We start from the raw sequence: 12,788 nt of genomic DNA, 5'->3' as shown, positions 1-12,788 counted from the left end.
GCCCTGCCGCGCAATGCCGCCCGCCGGCGCCGCCGCACCTCGCCGGCCGGAGCCGAGCTTCGCCATCTCCGGCCGCCGCCCCGTCCCAGATCTGGCCGGGTGGGACGAGATCCACCCGGTACCGAACCAAACACCGCGCCCGCGCCTGGACCGCTCCGTCCCGCTCCGCCTCGTCCGCCCGTTGACTTTTCCGGAGGTATAAATTCCACCAAGTCCCCGATTCCCAGATTCATATGCCCATGTTCATCATGTCGTAACTTTGCAACCGTAGCTCCGATTCATGCATATAGCATATCAAAATGTTCATCTCAGAGAGTACATCATTCATCTCATTGCATCATTTTCATTTGATTTCATCTTGATGCCCGAAATGCTGTTAGAAGAGTGCTACTTGAGATAATTGTCAGATCTGCTTCTCCTTTTAGCTATTTGTCATTTTTTGCCATGATTATTGTGTGCATGATATGTCCTTGAGCTCTACATATGTTTTGTTAAGGGTTTTGCCATCTTTCCAGAGGTGCAACCCATGTATTTTTGTGATGTGTGTGGTGACGAGCACAAGCTTGCAAAGTGAGGCACTTGGTAATGCTGATTTCAGGGACTTAGCATTTCCACTAAGTCCTTGCTCTGTTCATTTCATGATGCCATATGTTCATGTTGTTTCCTAGTGATCCGTGCCTCTTTTGAGGATGATCAGTAAGGATGTTTTGTTAATCTTGTAGTGCTCTATCCATCAATGTCTTTGTTTGAAATTATGGAGCACCCTAGCTTGAGTCAATCGAGCTCTACTTTTGCTACTTCGTGAATCTGGGCAGATTGTCTACTTGTTAGCGATTTTGCCGAGGATGTTGTAGTTGATCCGTGCGTGCTATGTTATTGTTCTTGCCATGTCTAGCTTGCATTTTGTGTATTCTTGATGTTTGTATGCTTAGATCGTCATGCCTTGCTCTGTAGTGAGTGCATCGAGATCGTTAACATGCCTACTTGATATCTGTTTCAGCGTGCTCCAGTTTTCACTAAGTCTGAGAACTGATTATGGTTTTGCCATGTTCACATGCTTGCAATTGTATTTTCTGATCCCTTTTGGCTCAAGGTCACTAAGGGACTTTTGTTAAGCTCTTTGAGTAGCTCCATGCCATGCTTTACTTTGCCATGTTCAGGTCCTGTAGCATGTAGTTTTGTTGCTCCGAAGAGTGCTATCTGATCTGAAATTCCAGACAAGTGTTAATTTCACTAAGTCTGAAATCTGTTTACCATATGCATTTTTGCCATGCTTGTTTGAACCTGTTAATTGATGAATTGGCCGTAGCTCAGTGCTAGTATTTTGTTAAGCATCATGAATGGATCCCTGCCATGTATTTTGTTACCATGTTTGAGTGTTGTAGCATGCTCATCTTGTTGCATTTAGATGGCTACTTGTTGTATATCGCAGACCGGTGTGATATCTGAATTGCTTGCCATTTCCAAACCGTAACTCCGATTCCGGTGATCTTTATATCGTTTTCAAGTGATTTCATCTCACCTTTCCAGTGGCACACTTGGATTTCCAGGTTGAGGCCAGGTTCATTCATTCCTTTGCAAATCATGCATATGCATCGCATCCCGCATCTCGCATATCATATCATGTTCATGTGTTGGTTGTTTACTATGTTGTCTGCTTCTTTCCGGTGTTTGCTTCTTCGGGTTGGTTCCGGTAACGTCGCATTTGTGAGGACCCGTTCGCCTACGTCCGTTTGTCTTCTTCATGGACTCGTTCTTCTTCCTTGCGGGATTTCAGGCAAGATGATCATACCCTCGAAATCACTTCTGTCTTTGCTTGCTAGATGCTCGCTCTTTTGCTATGCCTATGCTGCGATACCTACCACTTCCTTATCATGCCTCCTATATTGTTGAACCAAGCCTCTAACCCACCTTGTCCTAGCAAACCGTTGTTTGGCTATGTTACCGCTTTGCTCAGCCCCTCTTATAGCGTTGTTAGTTGCAGGTGAAGATTGAAGTTTGTTCCTTGTTTGGAACATGGAGATGTTGTTCCTTGTTGGAACATGTTTACTTGTTGGGATATCACATTATATCTTATTTAATTAATGCATCTATATACTTGGTAAAGGGTGGAAGGCTCAGCCTTATGCCTGGTGTTTTGTTCCACTCTTGCCGCCCTAGTTTCTGTCATATCGATGTTATGTTCCCGGATTTTGCTTTCCTTACGCGGTTGGGTTATAATGGGAACCCCTTGACAGTTCACTTTGAATAAAACTCCTCCAGCAAGGCCCAACCTTGGTTTTACCATTCGCCACCTAGCCTTTTTCCCTTAGGAGTCGCATCCCGAGGGTCATCTTATTTTAACCCCCCCCCCGGGCCAGTGCCTGTCTAAGTGTTGGTCTGAAATGGGCAGCCTGCGGGGCCACCTCGGGGAAACTTGAGGGCTGGTTTTACTCGTAGCTTGACCTATCCGGTGTTGCCCTGAGAACGAGATATGTGCAACTCCCATCAGGATGTCGGCACATCGGGCGGCTTTGCTGGACTTGTTTTACCATTGTCGAGGATGTCTTGAAGAACCAGGATACCGAGTCTGATCGGAATGTCTCGGGAGGAGGTCTATTCCTTCATTGACCGTGAGAGCTTGTCATGGGCTAAGTTGGGACACCCCTGCAGGGATTTGAACTTTCGAAAGCCGTGCCCGCGGTTATGGGCAGATGGGAATTTGTTAATGTCTGGTTGTAGAAAACCTGAAGTTGACCTTAATTAAAATACATCAACTGCGTGTGTAACCATGATGGTCTCTTTCCGGCGGAGTCCGGGAAGTGAACACGGTGTTGGAGTTATGCTTGACGTAGGTTGCTATAGGATCACTTCTTGATCATACTTTTATCGACCGTGCTTTGCCTTCTCTTCTCGCTCTCATTTGCGTATGTTAGCCACCATATATGCTAGTCGCTTGCTGCAGCTCCACCTCATACCTTTACCTTACCCATAAGCTTAAATAGTCTTGATCGCGAGGGTGCGAGATTGCTGAGTCCCCGTGGCTCACAGATACTTCCAAAACCAGCTTGCAGGTGCCGATGAGTCCGTACAGATGACGCAACCAAGCTCACGAGGAGCTCGATGAAGATCTTGTCCTTTGTGTTGCTTTGTTCTAGTTGATCAGTAGTGGAGCCTTGTTGGGGTCGATCGGGATCCTTTGTCGCATTTGGGGTTCTTCTTTTATTTTGGTTCCGTAGTCGGACCTTGATTGTATCTGGATGATGTAATGCTTTATTCATGTATTTGTGTGAAGTGGCGATTGTAAGCCAACTATGTATCTCTTTTCCCTTATGTATTACATGGGTTGTGTAAAGATTACCTCACTTGCGACATTGCTTTCAATGCGGTTATGCCTCTAAGTCGTGCTTCGACACGTGGGAGATATAGCCGCATCGAGGGTGTTACAAAAGCCGCATCCGAGATCTCTTCGAGGGAGATTTTAATTTGGTTGCGGTGATACAAGTTATGCTGGTTCGTCAAGTCCAGCCTTGCAAACGCCGGCCCCTTCGCTTGTGGGAGTTCAACCCAGAGGGACCACGTGCCATTCAAAGTTTCCTCGGCCTGACGCACGAGGAGATGTACAAGTCATTCTTCGGACCTCAAGTAGAGTGTCCGGATATTACCGAGGACGTGGGCCTGAGCAGTAAGCGCGCAGCCGAACAAGTAAGAAATCCTCTGGCCGAACACACTGTCTTTTATTCGTTACGAAGTTATTTCTGAGAGTTCACCTTTTGACCAGGACTGGCTAACAAAGGCGAAGATGATTCGGTGTTTGGCCCCCCTCCCTGAGGGTTTGGAAAATCCGGTATTGGAAAAGATGCTCGAGGTCGCACCTTGCCCGGAGCCCTTTAAGGAAGATACCGGGGGGGATAATACGGGCGGACGCGGGCCCCCATCGATGCCCGTTCCAACCGAGGGAATGAGCGTCTCCACGAAGGAGGACAACCGGGGGAGGAAAAGGACTGCTTCCGAGGATCCGGAAGCCGAAGCCTCCAAGCGGGAGAAGAAGTCTCCCACAGAGGGTCCTGCCTCGGGGGGTGCTTTTGCCGTACAAAGTCCGCGGGGGGATCAGCCCTCCAACGAGTCGTAAGTGATCCAAAATACTTTAATAGTAAAGGTATGCTATCTTTTTTCTGAGCAAATAACCACCGCATATATCTTGTAGTACGGGCCTTAGCCCCTCTCAGATGAGCTCGTCTTCGGGGGATCTTCTTCCAGAGATGATGGAGAGCGAAACGCCTCCCCCAGACTCCTTCGCTCAAGAAGCGGGCGACCCCGAAGTGTCGTCACGGAGGGCCTCTCCGGATCCGATGAGGCCAGAAGATAATCACATAGACCCCCGAAGTCCCCAGCGTCCGGCTCCCAAAGAGAGCAGACAAAAGAATCCGGCACCGTCTGGTGTGCGGTCGGACGTTCTGAGGGAGTTGGTGGGGAGAGCGGCCATCTTAGAAGAACACCGTATGCTGATGCGTACGGTGATGGAGAGAATCTCGTCCGCCGAAAGCAGATTACATGAAGCTTCTATTAGTCTACTGACAGGCTTTGAGGTACGTGAGATAATATGTGATAGTACTGCACATGTTAGGTGTGCCCTGTGTAGATAGTAGCCCCTGAGACTCTGGTTGTTGACGAGAACGGCGGCGAACAGAGGATCACAGTCCCAGGCAATAACTAGACTGCCCCTATGTGCAGGTGGTGGAAGCTCCGGTGGCTAGTCGGACTAGTGAGTTTGCCAAATTAAAACGGCAACTGGATGCGGCAGACGCCGACATCGAGCTTGTTAACAAGAGGCTTGACGAGGCACAGGGTAAGTGTTATTATCTGGTGAACGCCACATAGTAAGAGCAGCATGATGCCAGTATCTTTAATATGTTGTGACTGCAGATGGAGCTGCCGCCATGGAAACCTTGCGGGCAGAACTTGCCCGAGCCAAGGAACAAGCGAGGATTAGTAATGCGGCTGCTTTGAAGGCGGCCGAAGAGTTGAAAGCCGAGAAGGCCGCACATGGAGAGAGCAAAGATAAGATGGCCAAGATGGCCGTAGAATTAAAAGACACTGCCGACCGTTGCTGGCTTCTTGAAAAAGAAAACCGAGCGAAGGCAACGAACCTTGAGAAGGCCACGATGGCGGACAAAGAAACCCCCTCTGCTACGAGAGCAAAGAAGGAGGAGCTGCGGGAAGCCGGGGATATTGCGGCTGGGAAGCCCTTCATGCTACGGAGGAAGTTCGGAGATCCACGGTATGCCCCTCTGGATCGGCTGTGGAGTTCGGCAGATGCATATATGGACTTGGCGGCGAGTGCTGCCGATGCGGCGAAATACTTCCAAGGTCAAGCAGATCGTGGGGTGGACAAGCTGTTCTGGTCGCAATTCAACGTTCCAGAGCGTCCGCTTCCTTTGACTGATCAGCTAGCCGAATGGGCCGAACTAAATAGGTTGTCCGGACTCGCCATGAGGTCTATCGTGGATCAGCTATGGCCGGAAAGGCCAAAGCCGAATAGCTATTTTAGCTTAGTGCAGCAGGTCCTTGGTGCGGTGCCGCGCATTGATGCGATGAAGAGGTCGGCGTGCATAGAAGGCTCGCGGATGGCCCTTGCCCGTGTTAAAGCATACTGGGCGAAGATGGATGCTACCACTGTTGCGGCGCAGGGTTCGGCCATAGGCCAAGTGGCTGCCGAGCACTATTTCGAGGAGGTTCTCGAGGGTGCTCGTTTGATAGAGGCCCAGTGCTTGAAGAATATTATGTTTGAGTGACATGTATTCCCATTGTAAACACAATGTTTTTATGAAATTTTATAAGGCTGTGTTTATACCTTTGCCCGAAAGTAATATGATACCTGTGCGGCCATTTATGTATACATGTGTATAACCTGAAAGATTGCAGTCGTCGGCTTCAGCCCCCACGCATATAATGCGGAGGTGCTCGCAAAAAACGCGTGTTCACACTTAACCCAACATCTTGGTCCTATTAAGGAGGTGATAGCACAGCGAACGAGGCAACCGGACTATAATGCTTTAACACTTTCACTTGGCCATAGGAGTTTTATAGTGGGGCTACTAGATAGCCCCTGGTGGCTCCGCACTCTCCCGATCTCAGGGTGCGTACATGCCTGGCCGGGAAACGGCCCTTCGTTAAGGCGGAGGAATTCTAACATCCCTATAGGTCATCGAGTGGTTGACCAGTCTCACGCTATATCATGACAGTCAGTTTTTGGCTTTCTCTACTGAGGTGCTCGTCCGGATGAACCAGGGCACAATCGCAATAGTTCTCCTAGTGCTGCCTTAGCCGGTAAAGCGGAACATAAGGCACCAAAACACAGGAGCCGGGCAAACCCAACATTTGACCAAAGACAATGATTCGGAGCTGATGCATATAAGGCCAAACTCGCGACGCCGAACACTCCCTAAGGTATTCGGTCTTTATGGTATAAACCGGGCCTAAATAGTGCCCTTTGTAGGAAGCCCCTTGTGTCCAGGTACGTGCATTATTCTGGCGTGGCCACATGCCAAGACGTCAGCATCCTTCTCAACTGTGCTGAGAATTCGGTGGATATGTATCAACAAGAGACAGTAAAAAAGGTTTACGCAGGGTCTTAATCTAAAAATAATCCTTGGAGCGGGTCCCTGCTGCACGTCTGCGCCTGTGTCTCCGTTGTGCCGTATCCTGGATGGGTGTAGCACGATGATCATCTGTAAAAGAGAGGAACTTAGGTGAAAAAGTTGTCGTGCAAAAAGATAGTTTTTAAAAAAAACATGTATAATTCAAGATGAGTAAAAATTGCTAGTTGTCTGCGCGCGTTGAGCCCCTTGTATTTGTAATAGGGGTGTGACCATCGATCCGGTATGAATTACATATGGCTGCGCCGGACTCGTCTAACTGTGTCCGAGGTCTTGACGACCTGTTAAATGCTTTAGTTGGTGAGGCCATTTTTAGTGTGCGGTTGCCAAGGCCGCCGCACTCTCTTCGACGCGCAAAGATCGCTCAATATTTCCATTCACTGTAATGATGCCACGTGGACCGGGCATCTTGAGCATGAGGGAAGCGTAATACGGTATTGCATTAAAGCGAGTGAAAGCTTCGCGTCCAAGTAGTGCTTGATAGCCACTTTGAAACGGAGCGATGTGGAAGGTTAAATGTTCGCTACGGAAGTTATCGGGAAGCCGAATATAACCTTTAGTAGCAGGGAGCCCATACAATGAGCCCCTGGGCTTGGCATTACTCCTTTAAAGGTAGTATTGCTATGGTGAATTTTTGTTGGGTCTATCCCCATTTCGCGGATTGTGTCCTGGTATATCAGGTTTAGACTGTTGTCACCGTCCATCAGGACTCGTGTGAAGTGGTATCCGTCAATTATTGGGTCTAATACCAGGGCAGCCCATCCTGCACGCCGGATACTTGCTGAGTAATCACGATGATCGAAAATGATCGGTTGAGACGACCAGTGGCAGGACTTCGCGGTGATAGGCCCTTGGGCATATTTTTCTAGGAGTGCCGTTTTGTTTCTTCCTTTGATCACGTGTAACACATTGACTTTTTGACTTCTGGTGGGAATTTCTTTTGTTCCCCAGTGTCTTGCTTGAGAGGCACATCCTCGTCTTCACTTGGTGTAGCCTCCCCCTTGTGTACGGCGTTGAGTTTGCCGGACTGCTTGAAGACCCAACATTCTCTGTGGGTATGATTAGCGGGTTTACCAGGGGTGCTATGGATCTGACATATTTGGTCCAGAATTTTTTTTACGCTGGACAGTTCGTCTCTGGCGCCTTTAGAGGGCGGCTTTTGCTGACCTGGCCGAGAGCTTCTGAATCCGGCGTTTACTGCCATGCTCTTCGTGTTGTCTTCTTTATTCCGGCGTTTGTTATTGTTGTTGCGCCATGATTTCCCGTTTCCATCTCTAACTTCAGATGTACTGGGGTCGCTGGTGCTGCATCTGGCTAGCCAGCTGTCCTCACCCGCGCAAAAGCGGGTCATGAGGCTTGTTAATGCTGCCATTGTTCTCGGCTTTTCTTGGCCGAGGTGTCTGGCAAGCCATTCGTCACGGACGCTATGCTTAAAAGCTGCCAAGGCTTCGGCGTTCGGACAGTCGACAATTTGGTTCTTTTTAGTAAGAAACATGTTCCAAAGTTTTTGGGCTGACTCTCCGGGCTGTTGAGTTATATGACTCAAATCGTCTGCGTCCGGAGGTCGGACATAAGTCCCTTGAAAATTTGCCCAAAAAGCGTCTTCGAGCTCTTCCCAGCTTCCAATGGAGTTTTCGGGGAGGCTTTTAAGCCAGTGCTGAGCTGGCCCTTTGAGTTTGAGGGGTAAATACTTGATGGCGTGGAGATCATCTCCTCGAGCCATGTGGATATGGAGGATATAGTCCTCAATCCAGACCCCAGGGTCTATTGTTCCGTCGTATGCCTCTATGTTTACGGGTTTGAATCCCTCTGGAAATTCATGGTCCAGCACCTCATCGATGAAACATAGGGGGTGTGCGGCACCCCTATATCTGGGTGTACCGCGTTGTTCGGGTGTTTGTTGTGTTGCATCGTATGTTGGAGCACGCTTGTGTGGTCCATAGATGGATCTGGTTTCACCGTCCTTTTGATGCGATCCCTCGCGTAGACCGCGTATTGGCTTATGTGCGGCGTTGCTTGCCGCTTTATGTTGGCCGTGAGGTCGTCTATCCGACCAGATGGCTGTTTTAATTTTTGGTTGTGGGGGGTCTAAGGCCTCCTCATCGAATTCAGGTAGCAGCTTCCACTTTGGGTAGCTCTTGGTGGGGCGATTGACGCCGTACTTCGCTGCTGTGTTGAGTACTTTGCTCCATCTGATTTGGAGTGTGTTCTGCGCAGCCTTGAGCCTTTGCTTCTGCTTTTTCAGGCTCCTCGCGGTGGCAACAAGCCTTTGACGGGCGTTCTGCAACTCCGGGTGCCTGTCCGGCGTTATGTCGTCCGGAATATTATCTTTGATAGAATTGGTTTGTCCGGTTTGATTCTCCGTATTGCCGTGGTCCGGCAGTGTTTCACCCTGCTCCAATGCTGGGTCTGTATGATCGTTGTTTCTGCCGAGGCGGGGTTTGGGGTGGCGCTTGCGCCGCCGCTTGGACTGCTTCTCGAGGGAACAAGCCTTCGGTGCGTCCTTCCATTCCTCGTCGTCGTCTTCTTTTGGTGTGTCCACCATGTATACGCCATATGATGAGGTGGACGTCCAACGCCCTGTGGGCGGTGGTTCCTCTTCGCCTCCCGCATCGTCGTCCATACCGTGATGTCTTCGGAGTCGAAGTCGAGCATGTCGGTTGAGTCATCGACAGTGTCTATTAAGTGGGTGGTGGGTGGGCGTCGAATTTCTTCGTCGTACGTATCCCAATCATGTTGGCCATAATCCGGCCAGGGCTCTCCTGACAAAGAGAGAGACTTTAGTGAATTCAGAATGTCGCCGAAGGGCGAGTGCTGAAAGATATCCGCGGCGGTGAATTCCATGATCGGCGCCCAATCGGATTCGATTGGCAGGGGCGCGGATGGTTCGGAGTCCGGAAAAGAGTCCGGCACCTTGGAGTCATGGGCTGCGCAGAGGGTTAGGCAGGTGTTCAGCTCGATCGCCGTTGAGACTGCGGCCCCTGAGGTGGTGTCTAACCACCCGTCCTCGATTGGCGCAATTGGCTCCGAACTAAGGGTCGGAGCTGATGCAGGCGCGGCCTCTGGGGTACTGTTCGGCGGCAGAGCTAGGTCATACCCATCGCGACAGTGTGGCGCGCCCCGCTGTGGCTCGAATCCGTCGAAGATCAAGTCTCCGCAGATGTCGGTCGTGTAGTTCAAACTTCCAAATCTGACCTGATGGCCAGGGGCGTAGCTTTCAATCTGCTCCAGATGGCCAAGCGAATTAGCCCGCGGTGCAAAGCCGCCGAATACGAAGATCTGTCCGGGGAGAAAAGTCTCACCCTGGACCGCATCGCCATCGATGATAGTAGGAGCCATCAAGCCTAACGGCAACGACACAGAGGAACTCTCAATGAAAGCACCAATGTCGGTGTCAAAACCGGCGGATCTCGGGTAGGGGGTCCCGAACTGTGCGTCTAGGCCGGATGGTAACAGGAGGCAGGGGACACGAAGTTTTACCCAGGTTCGGGCCCTCTTGATGGAGGTAAAACCCTACGTCCTGCTTGATTAATATTGATGATATGGGTAGTACAAGAGTAGATCTACCACGAGATCAGAGAGGCCAAACCCTAGAAGCTAGCCTATGGTATGATTGATGTTGTCCTATGGACTGAAACCCTTCGGTTTATATAGACACCGGAGAGGGTTAGGGTTACACAAGGTCGGTTACAAAGGAGGAGATATCCATATACGTATTGCCTAGCTTGCCTTCCACGCCAAGTAGAGTTCCATCCGGACACGAGATGAAGTCTTCAATCTTGTATCTTCATAGTCTAACAGTCCGGCCAATGGAGATAGTCCGGCTGTCCGGAGACCCCCTTATCCAGGACTCACTCAATCATCTTGATGATGAATTTGTCGGTCATCTCTTCACTTCCTAAGCCGGCGATCTCATTTATGATAAGAGCAACATCCAACTTGGATTCCTTGACGGAGTCGGTACCTTCGTGCATATCAATCAAAGTATTCCAAATTTCCTTTGCACTCTCAAGACGGGTGATTTTGTTGAATTCTTCGGGGCACAATCCGTTGAAGAGGATATCACAAGCTTGAGCATTGTATTGCAGCATCTTCAACTCTTCTGTGATAGCTTCACGATTCAGTTCTCTCCCATCAAAGAATTCACCTTGCAAGCCAATACACACAATAGCCCATACGGCGGGGTTATGTCCAAGAATATGGATTTTCATCTTATGCTTCCAACTAGCAAAATTAGTACCATCAAAGTAAGGACCTCTACGGTGGTAGTTTCCCTTGCTAGACGCCATACTCTCCTAGGTTGTGAAAACAAGGCTATGACTTCCAAAAGCTATGAAAATCAAGGCAAATGGAGACCAAAGCTCTGATACCACTTGTAGGATCGAAAGTATGTCTAGAGGGGGTGATTAGACTACTTGACCAAATAAAAAGTTATCCTTTTCCCAATTTTAGTTCTTGGCAGATTTTAGCAACTTTGGACAAGTCAAGCAATCTTAACACAATTCAAGCAAGCATGCAAAGAGTATATGAGCAACGGAAAGTAAAGCATGCAACTTGCAAGAATGTAAAGGGAAGAGTTTGGAGGATTCAAACGCAATAGGAGACACGGATGTTTTTGTCATGGTTCCGATAGGTGGTGCTATCGTACATCCACGTTGATGGAGACTTCAACCCACGAAGGGTAACGGTTGCGCGAGTCCACGGAGGGCTCCACCCACGAAGGGTCCACGAAGAAGCAACCTTGTCTATCCCACCATGGCCGTCGCCCACGAAGGACTTGCCTCACTAGCGGTAGATCTTCATGAAGTAGGCGATCTCCTTGCCCTTACAAACTCCTTGGTTTAACTCCACAATCTCGTGGAGGCTCCCAAATGACACCTAGCCAATCTAGGAGACACCACTCTCCAAGAAGTAACAAATTGTGTGTTGATGATGAACTCCTTGCTCTTGTGCTTCAAATGATAGTCTCCCCAACACTCAACTCTCTCTCACAGGATATGGATTTGGTGGAAAGAAGATTTGAGTGGAAAGCAACTTGGGGAAGGCTAGAGATCAAGATTCATATGGTAAGAATGGAATATCTTGGCCTCAGCACAAGTGTGGGTAGTTCTCTCTCAGAAAAAGTAAGTTGGAAGTGTAGATTTGTTCTGATGGCTCTCTCCATGAATGAAGAGGTGGTGGAGGAGTATATATAGCCTCCACACAAAATCTAACCGTTACACACAACTTGCCAATCTCGGTGGGACCGAATAGTTAAACTCGGTCGGACCGATTCAGCAAAGCTAGTGACCGTTAGGGTTTTCGGTGGGACCGACATGCAACTCGGTAGGACCGATATGATTAGGGTTAGGGCATAACGTAATCTTGGTGAGACCGATTACACAAACTCGGTGAGACCGATTTTGGTAATAAGCTAACCAGAGAGTTGGTCAGGTAAACTTGGTGGGACCGATCGCTCATTTCGGTGAGACCGAAGCGTTACGAAGGGAAAACAGAGAGTTTACATTGCAATCTCGGTGGGACCGATCGCTCATCTCGGTAAGACCGAAATGTTACGAAGGGAAATAGAGAGATTACAATCCCATCTCGATGAGACCGAGATCCCTATCGGTGAGACCGATTTGCCTAGGGTTTGTGGCAGTGGCTATGACATTTGAAACTCGGTGGCGCCGGATAGAAAGAATCGGTGGGGCCGAGTTGGACTTTTGGTTTAGGTCATATGTGGATGTGAGAAAGTAGATGAGGGTTTTGGAGCATATTACTAAGCATTTTGAGCAAGAGCCTCATTAAGCAACACCTCATCCCTCTTTGATAGTATTGGCTTTTCCTATAGACTCAATGTGATATTGGATCACTAAAATAGAAAATGTAGAGTCTTGAGCTTTGAGCTTGAGCCAATCCTTTTGTCCTTAGCATTTTGAGGGGTCCATTTTTCTCATCCATGCCATGCCAATCATTGAGCTTTCCTGATATATTAATCTTGAAATAGCATTAGCTCAATGAGCTATATGTTGTTAGGAATTACCAAAACCACCTAGGGATAGTTGCACTTTCAGGCACCATGACCCGGAGGCAACGCGCGTGTCGGGGCGACAACGGGGAAGACCTCGGGGCGGTGGCATGGACCGCGTGTCACGATGCTATGGCCCG

This window comes from Triticum dicoccoides, chromosome 4A (assembly GCF_002162155.2).
Source record: "Triticum dicoccoides isolate Atlit2015 ecotype Zavitan chromosome 4A, WEW_v2.0, whole genome shotgun sequence".
Taxonomy (NCBI): domain Eukaryota; kingdom Viridiplantae; phylum Streptophyta; class Magnoliopsida; order Poales; family Poaceae; genus Triticum; species Triticum dicoccoides.
This window is presented reverse-complemented; position numbering follows the sequence as displayed.